Source organism: Cupressus sempervirens, chromosome 7 (assembly GCF_028749045.1).
Source record: "Cupressus sempervirens isolate cs-2001-9-10 chromosome 7, ASM2874904v1, whole genome shotgun sequence".
NCBI classification, from domain to species: Eukaryota; Viridiplantae; Streptophyta; class Pinopsida; order Cupressales; family Cupressaceae; genus Cupressus; species Cupressus sempervirens.
The window spans coordinates 231,310,136-231,324,691 of record NC_143124.1 but is presented as its reverse complement, the minus strand read 5'-3'; the positions used below and the strand labels follow the sequence as shown (position 1 = coordinate 231,324,691).

General features: G+C 36.7%; 2 pseudogenes; one reads left to right on the top strand and one right to left on the bottom strand.

The window, feature by feature from the left end:
* Nucleotides 1-895: 895 nt before the first annotated feature.
* On the bottom strand, nt 896-3,621 carry LOC149546352 (uncharacterized; annotated as a pseudogene).
* Nucleotides 3,622-4,348: 727 nt separating this feature from the next.
* On the top strand, nt 4,349-13,316 carry LOC149546351 (protein ACCELERATED CELL DEATH 6-like; annotated as a pseudogene).
* The last annotated feature ends 1,240 nt before the right edge of the window (nt 13,317-14,556 follow it).

The following is a 14,556-nucleotide window of genomic DNA, read 5'->3' as shown; positions in this document are numbered from 1 at the left end:
TGCAAAATCAAAACATGTGTATAGAGTCATAGGCATAAAGACTTTATTTAGGTACATCCATACATAGTTTATGAGCAGGTTGTGTTTAATAAAATTGTAATGATCTATGTGTTTAATAAAATTGTAATGATCTATACATAGCTTATGACTTGGTGATGTTTAATGGAATTGCAATGATCTATACATAGTTTATGACTTGGTTGTGTTTAACGAAATGGCAATGACATATACATAGTTTATGACCTCATAAACTATGTGCATGAACTATGTATAGATCAGATCCAAGATTGGCATTGATCTATACATAGTGTATGGCCTCATAAACTATGTATAGATAAAAGCCATGATTGCCATTGATCTATACATAGTTGATCCATACATATTTTGCAACTTGGCTCTATTTAATGGTATTGCATTGATCTCTCACAACATTATACTAAAACTCATTACTGGCAAGAAACTGTTACATAGTTTACTTGTTCATTTCATTGGCATTGGCATGATTGACATTTGAAGTAATTCCAGTTTATGAGTTTCCTATATTGAATGGTTTTGCATTGATCTCTCATGGCACTATATTGGAACTCATTAGTGAGCACATGTTGTCTATTTTGTTAAATAGATTCTAAACAAACTATTACATCATATATTGACTATTTTGCTAAGCAGATAGAAGATAGAAATAGAACCATGATATAAACTATGTAATTAAATAATCAGAGGTAATGACATGAGCACATACTAGAAGTCATTACTGAGCACATATTGACTATTTTGCTAAATAAACTAGCAAAAAACTATGACATATCTATGTAAAGAAAAAACCCAAAATGCAAAGGTGGGTGGGAGAATAGAACCATGCGCGTAGAGATTGGTGGGAGAAGAAACCCCACAACTATCGTTGAAAGCAAAAAACCCCACAGCTGTTAGCCAAAGTGGAGAACAATGGTCCAAAAACTTTAAACTTGTCGGCACCCACAGAAAGTCCCAAATCTCCAAAGTCAGCAGTGTCCACAGAAACCCCCAAAACTCCAAATTTGTCATCATCCACAAAAACCCCAAGCTCGCCCAAGAACACTAGAAACCCAAGTCATAGGAGGAAAAAAGGCTCACTAGTTCATCTTCCCAAATGCTTCTATCATCTTCCAAAACCTTAATACAAATTTTGTGGACTACCTTCATAAAAATCCATAATTGGGTTTTCATTTCTAATTCCACCTATTTTTTGGAAAAAACTTCTTTCAGTTTTGCTCCAAAATTGGAAGAAAAAACAAATAATTGGGTTCTACGTTTGGTGAACCAAATACTCCCATTTTGCTGCATAACCAGGTTTTCACCATCAAAACCCTATTCTGCCCCTCATATTCTTGTAACCAAATGGAGCCTTCCAGGATAACTATTCCAGAATAGCTATTCCTATTCCCCTATTCCTATACCTGCAGCCAAACGAGCCCTTAGCTGCCCTGCAGCACTTGTTTATCTTTGTTATGGGTACTCTTGTAATAGTTGGAGAACCACGTACCAATTCCAAAAGTCGTAATCCTTCTAGTTTCATCCACAAGTGCTCCCACACATGGTCAGGAGGAAAAGGAATTAGGCCATTCAGGTGATTGAATCGGGCCTTTTTCACGAAAAGCTTTGAGCCCAGGTACAAAAATGTGAGATTTCCACAACAGCAAATGATATACACTGCCAATGTGTGAGCCTCGCGGTTAAGCATGGTATACACTGCGGCCATGAAGCCATAGGCTGTAAAGGCAAACGTGGCACAAACCAATAGGTTAATAGTGCATACGAACAATATCTTGTCCCCTGTGGTGATTGGTGTACTCATCTGCCAAATCAGCACCACGAGGAGCGACACGAAGAATGCCAGGCAATTAAAGATGAGAAAGATCTTGAAGGAGTCCAACCCAAGAAGAATAGGAGACCCTAAACATTTTTTTGGGTCTGATCTAGCTGGAGCTTGCGATCCAATCTTTGAGTCCCCATTTTCATTCCCATCATCCGTAACAAAACTGACCGGAACTGTGAAAGCAGCCGTAAATGCCATTGTCGCTAACAAAACTGCCACCACTAAATCTGTGCTACGCTTGTCATCATATGCTTTGTTCACCATGTTAATGGAATTCTCGTACTTGTGTGCGCTCACCTATTGAGAATTGTACAAGAAAGGCTTCCGTTTAAAAGGATAATTCGATAGCACTGCAATTATCTTGTCAGATTCGTAATACTCTGTGTTTTCTCTCACAATGTCCAGGGCTGTTGAGCCTTCCTTGTTAACGGCGAACTTGTTTATCCCCACTATACCCAGCAACGAGTTTACCATCTACAAAATACACACCCAAATTAAGTGATTTCTCCAAATCTAATTGATTCCATATAGAGTCCAAGTGCCGTGGAAATAAATTCAATGATACCCAATTGATCTATATATTAAATATAAAATGTGTACTTTTTAAACATTTTTAAAATTCAGTGATAACAAGGCCTTTGTTTAGAGAGAAACTTACATTCAAGTTCTTTTACCTCGCTGCAATATGCAGAGGTGTGTCTCCTTCACTTATCCCTGAGGAAGAATCTTCCTTTTTAGCTAGATCTACTTCTTCTGAAGGCTTCTCAACTCCTTTGTTGACCAAGTATGATAAGCCTATCGTTCTATTCAGGTAATCTACAATTCGCATTTGGCTAACTTGTGCAGCTAAGTGCAGCACGGTCATTCCACAACTATTTCGTATTTCGACAGCGGCTGGACACTCATTTATCAACTCTTGTACTCCTTCCAGATGCCCAAGTTTTACTGCCAGACAGAGTTTCGTGGCTCTCATTATCCCTATAATGCAATTCGGCCTCAAATTCTATTAAAATGTGCATTATATCGACGTAGTTTCTTCCAACGGCTACATGAAGCTGTGTTGCGATGTTCATCCGTTTCTTCGACTAACTGCCTTGCATAATCTGAATTTAGTATATGATTCACCATAAGTGCAAAATAATTATCCAAATTTAGACAACATGTTCTTAAAGAATGCCAAGTCTGACTGTGTTCGCAAACTATTCTAGATATACCTAAAGCTTAACAGATACTCGACAAAGAAACATAAATTATAAATACCTGAATCTCCTCAGTTGACTGCAACAGTTAAACAGGTTCTCCTGTTCTTCGTGACTTGAAAAAGGCTCGATGGACATTTGGCAAATATTGCCTCCACTATGGCTAAATTGCCGCTTTCGAAGGCTTTCAAGGAGCCGTTTCATCATGCTTGTTACGGACATCCACACCACAGTCTTGTTGTTGGAGTAGAATCTCCACAACATTAGAGAAACCTCCTTGTACAGCCAAGTGAAGCACAGTATCCTTTTCAGCATTGGTGGCCTTCACAAGCAGAGGCTGGGCTTCTAGATCGCTTTCGTTCGCAAGTTTCAGGAACTCCTAAACAAATGGAAGATTTCCAACACTGGAAGCCAGATGGAGAAGAATATTTTCCCCTCCAGGTGTAAAACTGTTGACGAATTTTCTAAGTTTGGGTATCTCAACTGTCCCACTTGGTTGTTGATTTACTCATGCTGCATTGAATGCCTCAAAACCGATCCACCAATTTGTTGATGATCAGATGCCATGGCAAATATATGCTTCTTTGTAATATGAGTAAATAGTACAACACAATGCTATGCAGAACATAATATGTAGAGGCAGTGTAAATTGGGAATAATGGACAACGGCGATCGTGGATGGCCATTTCGGTAAATATTCCAAATGTGAATACTTCGAAAACTTTTGTCCGAGTGTCCCCTTTCCTTTTATAAGTCGAAATATCACTTTTTCTTTATTTAGAATAGGATGTAGGTTTCGTTGATTCGGTAAAAATAATTAGTCTTCAAACATTCATTCGTTTAAATCACGGAACTATTGTGGAGGTTGTAAATTTAATCTTTTTTCATTCAGCATATTAGATGGCTATGATTTCTTGTATGAATTTGTTTTCCACACATCATGTATATATGTATATATTAAGTAATCGGATAAGACAACTATTCATAAAAAATATATTAACATGGTAAATAGAAAGTCTTTAGGCTAGAAGAGCAATGCTAGATGAAGTAGGGTCATTATCATTAGAACTCCAAAAGTTTGTGGGGTTTGCAGATGGCTTAGGGGGAGCCCAACCATCAACAAGGGTGGCAAAAACATCATCTATTTCTTTCTCTCCCTCTGACCTATGCTAAGAGATAGCGAAATCAAGCTAAGGGAAAGCCCATTTAGGGTCTCTGTGAGTAGAAGGCCAGCCCACATAAGGGGTAGTAGGAGGAGCCACTGGGGACCAGCCCGATCTCGTCCTTCACAAAGATGAGGCGAAGCAGTGACGACCACCAAAAATGCCATTGGGAGAGCGATGAGAAGGTTGTGACTTGGGAGTATGCAAGTGGCACACAAAACTACTCTAACAACTACGAGGAGGAGTATGATCACTGGTAAAAGTATCATGGGGTAGTTGAGTGACCATACAAGAAGAATTACCCCAATGAGCCAATAACTCCTATAGGTGAGCAACCTCCAATGCCACCTTATCTGTCTGTACTTGAATCTGCCTTATGACATTATTAAAAATATAGCTTTAGCATACATAACAACATGTATATCAAGAAAGTTGCATGAGAGAATAAAACAACATTGCAGTCTTTCTAGATAGTTAATAAAATCTCCATTCTGAAAGCCATATCTGTGAATACCTAAAAGGAAGTCTTGCCAAATCTTCTAGCACAACCATATGCCAGGTAAAGGCCTCTGGGAGAAAAGGCTTAAAAAAATCATGAATCTAGAGCCAATAATTCTGGGCTCACTTGTAAAACCAAAAATTATATAGGAAACTTTTTAGCTAGCCACAAAAAGGACATCTATGGTCTAGGACACCCAAATGTTAGAGTCGAGGGCCTAATGATAGCCCTTGGAAAAGGAGACACCAAGCAAAGTGAACAATTTTGGGCTCTATGATAGTTTTCCAAACTATGAAAAATCTAAGAGTCTAATTCCTTTGAGAGGATTGTAAATACCGAAGCTGATTGAGAGTTTCAACCATCGAAAGATAGGGAACCAGCTACAAAAAACCCAACTTGGGTTTGTAACTGGTCAAAGGAGCGATAGGATACTGCTTCTGATCTTTCCATCATGGGCGAGATGAATGAATTCCAAGATTTTGCAACATATGGGGATACACCGCAGAAACTAGAAGATCAACTATTTGTCGATCTGGAAGGATAAGCTTGAACAACACTTGCATGTTTTTCCATGAGCAAAGGCTGATAGTGACCCTAGAAAATAGATCTTTGCGTGTCTTGATTCCCCTTCTAAATAAGTGCAATGCATCAGCTCCTTAAATTTTAGCCAGTGGAATACCAAATATCATTCCAAATCTCCTAATAGAGTGCATACTTTATTCTATGTTGTAAATCCTTTCACAAGGTGGACCTAATAGTCCTTATTGCTCCTAATAGGGTAGATCATCAGAAGTGATCAATTGTAAGCTTTAACATGCTAATTTTATATTGCAGTAATAAAGCTTTTGGGTATCATCCACACCCCAATTTTACTTTCTATTTGGAAGGTTTTTAGGTTACCAAATATTGTGTCAAGTGTTATGAATGTTTTATTATTTTCAGTCCTTCATGCATGCAATTAGAATAGTGAATGTTTAATTGGTGAATTAAAGTATAAGTTTTATTGGTTCTTAACTCACACCACCCCCACCTTGCCCCTCCCCCCCCCCAACACTCTTAGTCACCTAGTCTATACTACATTTCCAACAATTATCATATGATCATACTAATCACAGAGATAATAGATCCCTCATGTTCTCTCTCTTTGTCATGTTAATATTCCCTTTGTGTATTCTATCTTCGAGGTATTATAGTGCAAATGTCTCTAGGTGGATGCATTTACACTCTATTAAATATATTACTCCCATTAATTTATTTGAAATTTCTTTAACATGGGTACATACACTCCACTCATATTTTGTGCACACACACACAAAATTTTTGATGATCTTATATATTTTGGATCCCTTCTTGGATTACTAACAATCCCTAAGGCCCGACCCTTGTATTTTGGATCCTATCTTGGATTACAAACAATTCTTAAGGTTCTTGTATTTGCACCATTTTGATCTTTTAAGGACACACAAATCGTAAAATTTTAGAATTTAAAGTTTTAAAACATAAGGTTCAATTATCCATGAAACAAGATTATGGAGTGTATATATTTCTTAAAATATGTTTCTTATACAATAAGATAGATATGATATATGAAAGTGCTATAATGAGAATCATCAATAATTGCACGCATATGCACAATAAATAATAACTATTAGACATAATGGTGGGTAAAGATATGTGATTTCTAGTGTGTACAAATTTTTGGAAGTAGATAAGAGTGACAAGTTGGAAAATAAGCCCCTTGTACATCAATATTATCCTATTTATTGATATGAAATTTATTTTAAACTATACTTCATTTAATCAAATTAGATGTGTGTGTGTGTGTGTGTGTGTGTGTGTGTGTGTGTGTGTGTGAGAGAGAGAGAGAGAGAGAGAGAGAGAGAGAGAGAGAGAGAGAGAGAGAGAGAGAGAGAGATTTTAAATTTTATTATAACCTAGTTCAAATTTTATATAATAAATTTTTTACTTAAATAAAAGTTATGAAAATCTTTAAGATTTCAATTTTATATCACTCTGGAGGGTAGGTTTCAGAATTTTTACTATTGTCATTTCCCCATCTTGAAATTTTTTAGGAACTGTGACCTCATTTCATTCCCCCATCTTATTCTACATTTTGTGGAGGACAACATCCTTAGGGTAAGTAAGAGGATGAAGGAAGGAAAACCCTAATCCATCCTCCATGAGGTTTTTATGTTTAAACTATACAATATCCACAAAGCCCTATACCCTTTCCAAGCTCTCAATTTCTAGGTTGTTTTACCTAACCCAACTATCTCCACCTTGACCCCTCAAGTTTTTGCTAAGGTTGTGTCCACTATGGAAACTAAAAGCCCTAAGGCTTCCCTACCCCAAATGCTTAAGCAAATTAGAATGCAAAAGTACATTTAGATTGTGGATTCTGATGTGGAGAAGAAGGGGGGAGAAGAAGGTCCCTTAGGAATAAGAAGAAACTGATGCAGAAGGATCTTGAGGCCAAGCATGATCACCCTACTAGTTTGGATTCTACTTGTAGTGGAAAGAACAAACCCCCTCATAAAATATATAAAAAGAAGGGTAATGGGAAAAGATACATTGAGGATGATGAAGTTGAGATGCCTAGTGATGATCACCAGAAAGGGGGAGATTATCCCTAGCAATAACCACTTAATCCCTATGTCATCTCATGTTTAAGATACCTTCAAGGATGATACCAATGATAATTCCAAAATGTTGAGGGACAAGGGAGACACTTTCACCTCCCCTTCTTGTTATCATGGGAAAGAAAAGAAAAGCCAGGACAATGACCCCTAGGGGACTCCCGAGGTGAAACCCAAACCTACAAGGAGCAACATTCCACCCTAGAGAAGAGCTTTAAGAAGCCGGAGGAGAGGTAGGAGGTCGTGGAAGATAGGTTTGATGATGTGACCATGTTTGTGATTTGAGTTATGCATTCTGGTGGTGCGACTCTTCAATTGCTTCATGCTGAGAAAGAAGGGCTTATTGTTGCAGCAAGGGTGGACACCATTGATTCCTTATATAGGTTTATGGCTATTGCTTGGTTGCAGCTGCTCCTAGACAAGCCAAAGGGGAAGGAGAGCTAGCTCTTTGTTGGCTTATAAGTTTTTGTTATGCTTTTTGCTTCAACACTTGACCCAGGTGGACTTTGTTCATGGTGTCTTTCTAGACTCTTTGCAATTATTGGTTTTATATATATAATGCTTATGGTACTGATAGTTTTATTGTTAGATATAGGGATACTCAGGTTAGGGGTTTTTATAAATTAAGAAAGGGGGTAGGTTAAGTTTTTATGTATCTGACTTTAAGTTGGTTTACACCATTTTGTTTTTGAGCCAGACCCATTTGTAACTACTTTTTAATTTCAAAAAGATTTCACTTATCATTTTAAAAAATCATACATTTTTTTGTATAACATCACTAAATAAAAGTTATAAAAATCTTGAACACTTCAATTATCATTTTTAGAAAATTTTATATTCTCGTAGACACCACATAGTCAAGATTTCCCCTCATTTTGTTTTAATCTAACACAAATTATTTGTAGCATTCATCTTACGCAAAGAACAAAATAATTTCAAATAAAGGAAAAATCTACTAAAGCAAGCCCGTCAACCAACTTACATCTTGTCCAAAGAAAAATTTTCGAATAAAGAAAAAATTATTCGAATCAAAGTATTTATAGCTAATCAATGAAACTTTCATCATCTCCAAGAAAAGTAGTTTCAAATAAGAAAAAGTTCTCCCTAAGTAGAGGAAAAGTGGGACTCCAACTAAAGTACAACGGAGAAATTGAAATATCTAATAGGTGTGGTCAGATGGGCATCTGCGATAGATGCCGTCCAGTCTTCCTACCTAGCCATTATACACTCTATCTGTGGTATCTTCAATCCCATTATAAAGAAACATCATAAGTTGTGTTGAAGGGAGCAATAGCAGATATTTGCCATAGAAACTGAGACTCAAGAGCTTCGCCAAAGGATCTATCCTGACACCTTCGTTGCTGCAGTAGATCCCCAATTCACGAGCAGAACGATTGACAGATCTAAAGTTAAAGAACATCTTAGCAGTGTTACACCTAGAGGGGAAAATACTCTCCTCCATTTGGCAGCTAGTGTAGGAAATCTGCCGTTCATTGATCATGAAGTTCCTAACGCGGATACCATCCGCGAAGTTGATCAGCCTCTGCTTGTGAAGCGTAAAAATGATCAAGAAAGTACTGCGTTGCACTTGGCTGCTCAGGGTGGTTTCTCCAAAGTTGTGAAGTTTCTACTCCGACAACCAGAAAGTGGTGTGGGTGTCTGCAACAAACATGGAGAAACGGCTCTGTTCAAAGCTTACGAGAAAGGCGACTTAGACACGGCGAAGCTGCTGTTTGACGCTCATCCGCCAAGTTTACAGCAAAAGACGAAGAACGACAGAACATGTTTACATGTTGCAGTGAACAGAGGAGATTCAGGTTAGTGTTTAGAATTTAGGATTTGTTTCTCTACTTATTTCTAATGTTATCTATTATGTTGAGGTCTGTAGTGCTTCAACAAAGATGGAGTATCTAATTTGAGGGAGTGATTTTCGATTCTTCTATTACAGGTTTGGTGGGTCACATACTAGGATTACCAGATGCAAAGCACTTAATCCAACAAAAGGACAGAGATGGCAACACGGTCAACACAGCTCTGCATATAGCCGTTGAAAGAAACTACGAGGATATAATACAGAAGTTAATAGAATTTGAACCCCAATTATGTTATTCGCTTAATAAAAGTCAAGAAACTCCACTTTGTGTGGCAGCGAAACTGGGGCATCTGGATGCAGTAGAAGTGTTGATAAAGAAGACGCCAGATGCTATCGAAACATGGGATGAATGTGGAAGGAATGTGCTACACTTAGCTGCCCAAGTTAACCAAGTGCGAATCGTGGATCACCTGAATAAAAGCGTAGGCTTGTCATACTTGGTCAATAAGGGACTTGAGAAGCCTCCAGAGGAAGAGCCCCATGGAAGTGGAGGAGAAAAGGATCCCTTTTCAAACACATGGGAATGGGACACACCTTTGCATATTGCCGCAAGGAACAAAAGTTTAAACGTAAGTTTCTTTATATAGAAAAATGTAGTTCCCGCTAAGGTTGTTTCCCTGAACTCATTACTACATGTATCAATCTTGTGATTAAGCATTATTTTTTAAAATTTTCCTATGATGAATCATTTAATTTCTGCATACTAATTTGAGTGTCCATTTTGCAGATGGTTAATTTGTTGCTGGGTATACAGGGGATAAACAAATTTGCCATTAACAAGGAAGGCTTAACGGCCCTCGACATTGTGAGAGAAAATACAGAATATGACGATTCTGGCAATATAATTTCAGTGCTATCTTATTATCCTTCCAACCGCAAGCCTTTCTTGTACAACGCTCCAAAGGTGACCGCACAGAAGTACAAGAATGACATTAACTTGGTGAACAAAGCATATGAATGAAGGAGGTGGATAGAGTGGACCAAAACAAACACCAACTCAAAGATAAGCATTCAGTTCAATATGTAAAATACAAAGACTTATCACAATGTGCTGTAGCACTTCATTCTCATTAACTTAATTCTCATTAACTTAACTAAAATCTATTACAAGTCCTTAGAATGCTACAGCATTCTATCCACCCATGATCATCAGATAACATCTGACGCCTAAATCCTTACATAATGCTTCTATATATAGAGATATAAGAACTCTTTAGAATATCAAACAAATGTATTGCTATGACATATAATATTAATATATATCAATAAATATATGCAACTACTAGTAGTTGAAGACTGATCCTGAAATGACATTGGGCAGCTGAATGCAACGTTTTTTCTATTGTTGACGGTGGGTTGTTGGCTGTTGTGGACTGTGGATGGTTCAGAAATGATATACGGTCTGCTGCTTTTGGCAAGTTGAGGATGACGGGGAAGGTGGAGAAATTACTCTGCCAACACTCCCCCTTAATTTCTTCCACTAATGCTACTACATTTATATTGTTTTCCTTATCATAATTACTTCGAATTTTATGACTTAACCCTAACAAAAAGAATACAAATGGTTTCTAGCTGACCAGAAACTTTACATTTGAATGGTTTTGACTAACCACAAACCTCACATAATAGTGGTTACAATAGACCACCAAACATTACAAATTGTTTCAGATTACCACTAACTCAACATGAAATGGTTTCAGATTACCAAAAACTCACATGATGGGAAAACTATCTTCGCTTTGGCTTTTCTCCTTCTTGACTTGCATGAAACTGATTATTGAGTCTATATAAAAAGAAATCCATCTACTGAGATACATGGGTACCTAGCCATTGTACTCGCCAGTTCTATAGGAATCCTTTTCACATACATGGTTCATCAACATGTCAAACCAAAAACCTTTGGGGTGTCGGGCACAACCAATAATGCACCTCATACATTCACAAAGCCCATTAACAATCATCACTAATTCAATTTTCAACACTTAGTTGGGGAATATCAATGCAACCAACTTCTATTACATGACCACTATCAAACACATCATATCCTTCACAATTAGACAAACAAATTCTCATTTCCAATCCCAACACTTTTATCCAATCAACACACACATAAACCTTTGAATCATGACAACCAACTCACCAACAATCCAACCTACTTGCACTTACTGTAACCACAACTAACTTCAATAACTATTCTATAACATCAAACACACATACTTCAAACACAAAGACATAATTTCCATGATCAATATCTTCCATGCCATGTGTATACATTCTTTAGCACTCCCGCTTGCACAAAGATGCTCCACATGCTTCTACTCTAGAAATAATGTCACACAACGCTAACTCAAACACACTTCAACTTCGACTACCTTCTTTTCATGACTTCTCTGTTTCTCATAGCAATCTCTTGATTTGTTCTTCTCTTTATTCTTGCAGAAGATAACTTCAAATGCTATTGCATATTGGGCTACAATCCCATAACACTTTTCACCAGTTCTAAACTCATCAACCTCTTCACAATCTCCAAGATCATTTCCCATTAGCTTTAATACCACTTGAAGGCAAAGATAGATAAATAAAAATAAATAAAACTAATTTCATTGCCTTTCTCCTTGCTAAAATACATTACATTAAGCCTCTTTTTATAGAGGTCTAAGAACTCTCTAGAATACAAACCAAACATATAACACATGTTATAATATATTATAATATTACATATAATTTAATATGGGTGGCTATATTGTGGTTGCAGAGGTGGGTAGTCAATAGAAATTAATACAGCCAACCCATAAATTAATACCACCAACACCCCCCCTTAATTTTCTTCATTAACAAATTTTGCATTAGTAATACCCAATTTCTCTCATAGATATTCAAAGTTACTCTTTGGTAATCTCTTAGTGAAAATATTTGCCAATTGATCTTCAGATTTGCAGAACTCAAGGTAGATTTCTCCATTGTTGACCAATTCTTTGATGAAGTGGTACCTTGTATCAATATGTTTGCTCCTCTTATGAAATGCGGATCAAAGACAAACACCAACTCAAAGATAAGCATTCAATTCAATATGTAAAATACAAAGACTTATCACAATGTGCTACAACACTTCATTCTCATTAACTTAACTAAAACCTATTGCAAGTCCTTAGAATGCTACAACATTCTATCCACCCATGATCCACAATAATCAGATAACATTTGATGCCTAAATTCTTACATAATGCTTCTATATATAGAAATATAAGAACTCTCTAGAATATCAAACACATGTATTGTATGACATATAATATTAATCTATATCAATAAATATATGCAACTACTGATAGTTGAAGACTGATTCTGAAATGACATTGGGCAGCTGAATGCAATGTTTTGTCTATTGTTGACGGTGGGCTATTAGCTAATGTGGGCTATGGATAGTTCAGAAACGGTGCACGGTCTGCTGTTTTTGGCAAGTTGAGGACAACAAGGAAGGTGGAGAAATTACTCCGCCAACAATGAAGATAGGTGCCAAAAAAAAATTAGTGGTGGCAGTGTTGTTAGCGACAATGGCATTTACTACAGCTTTCACTGTTCCAGGTAGTTTTGTGATGGGCGATGAGAATGGAGATGAGCAGTCAAAGATTGGATCAGGAACTTCTCATGGATTAGGCTCAAACAGGACTTTGGGCTCGCCAATTCTACTTGGAATGCAATCCTTCAAGATTTTTCTCATCTTTGATTGTATGGCATTCTTTCTTTCTCTTTTCATGGTACTCCTATGGCAGCTGCGTACACCAATCACCACAGGAAAGAAGGTAATGTTCGTCTGTACTACCAACATATTGATCTGTGCCACTTTTGCTTTTATAGCCTATGGTTTCATGGCTGCAATGTATTCCATGCTTGCTAAGGAAGCAAACAAGCTAACTTGGTTCATTCTTGGGGCGTGCTTGATCATTTGTTGTGGTAATATCATCTGCTTCTATCTGGTTGCAACATTTTTCGTGAAGAAGGCAAGGTTTAACCACTTGAATGGTCTACTTCATTTTCCTATGGATCGTATGGGGGAGTCCGTGTGGAATAAACTAGAAAGATGGGGGTTGTGAACCAGTTGTGCGGGTCCAAAACACAGTGGCCCAACTTCTTTTACTGGAAAGATGTGCCCGAGAGTAAATAAGATAAAGAACAACCACTCATTAAGGAGGTTTTATCTATGATATTTTCTATCAAGTTGGCCACGTTAATCTTCCTGGCTTTATGCCACGAGGTGAAGCGTGGATGTGGCCAGCGATCGTATCTGAGTGTGTCTTATAGTCTTAATGCTTGCATAATGTTATGTAAATAGATCAGATTCTTGCATGTTTCGAGGTCATTTTATATATATGCTTCAAGTTAAATGTCAGATGTATTGGCAACAACAATAAAATGCGATTTCTTTTTGTAAAGATTTTATATGATTTTATATTTGTAAATAAAAAAACTTATTTTGTTTGAGGTTAATTTAGGCTAATCTCATTAAATCTTTAATATAGATATAAATTTGATTTAATGTTTCATATTATTATTCTTTCTAGGTAAATTATTAAAATGTGGGTTAAATTATTTAAAATTGTTATAAATGAACATTTTTGGATGTCAAGACATGTTATAGGGCGTAGGTGAAAGAAAAGAGCAAGTGGTCAAATCTTGTCTAGTTACCAAGAATACATTTTTCACTTGTTGCACAATTTTGGATCCTGAAGCCTATACATTTTGTTCCAATCCATTCTTTCAATGCTGTCATATCAGTAGAGGCTTATATAGCCAAGTTTCTAGAAACTCAACTTTTTTAGTAGGTATTCTAAATCCAATAATGAAATCAACTTTACTAACCATTGTTTCTTCAATCTCATAAAAAAATTGAGATTATAGAGACAAGAATGTATTATGTGTGTTAGTTAACAAAACCCTAACATTATCTTCTTTTGTGGTTCTTGTTAAATTGAAAGACAATATGAGAAAGAAACTCTCGCTAGCAATTAAGATTCTATTGGTAGAAGGAGACTATTTGTAATTTTATAGTGTTCAAATTGTATTTTAATATTTATGTGGGAAGCACACCATTAATTTGCAAATTCAATGCTTCCTCCACATGTAAAAGCCTTTTAAACAAGTTATTTCATTTTTCACCTTTATGTCCAAGGAATGTGATGTTCTTTCTGATTCCTCATGCTTACACGACCTCGACTAGTATTCAATGTGTCCAATTCTAGCAACTCGGGTCCATGTGCCCATGAAAGGTCCATGGCCATATGTGGCAATCTATCCATAGAGTGAACTTAAAACATATTATATTATTATATTATT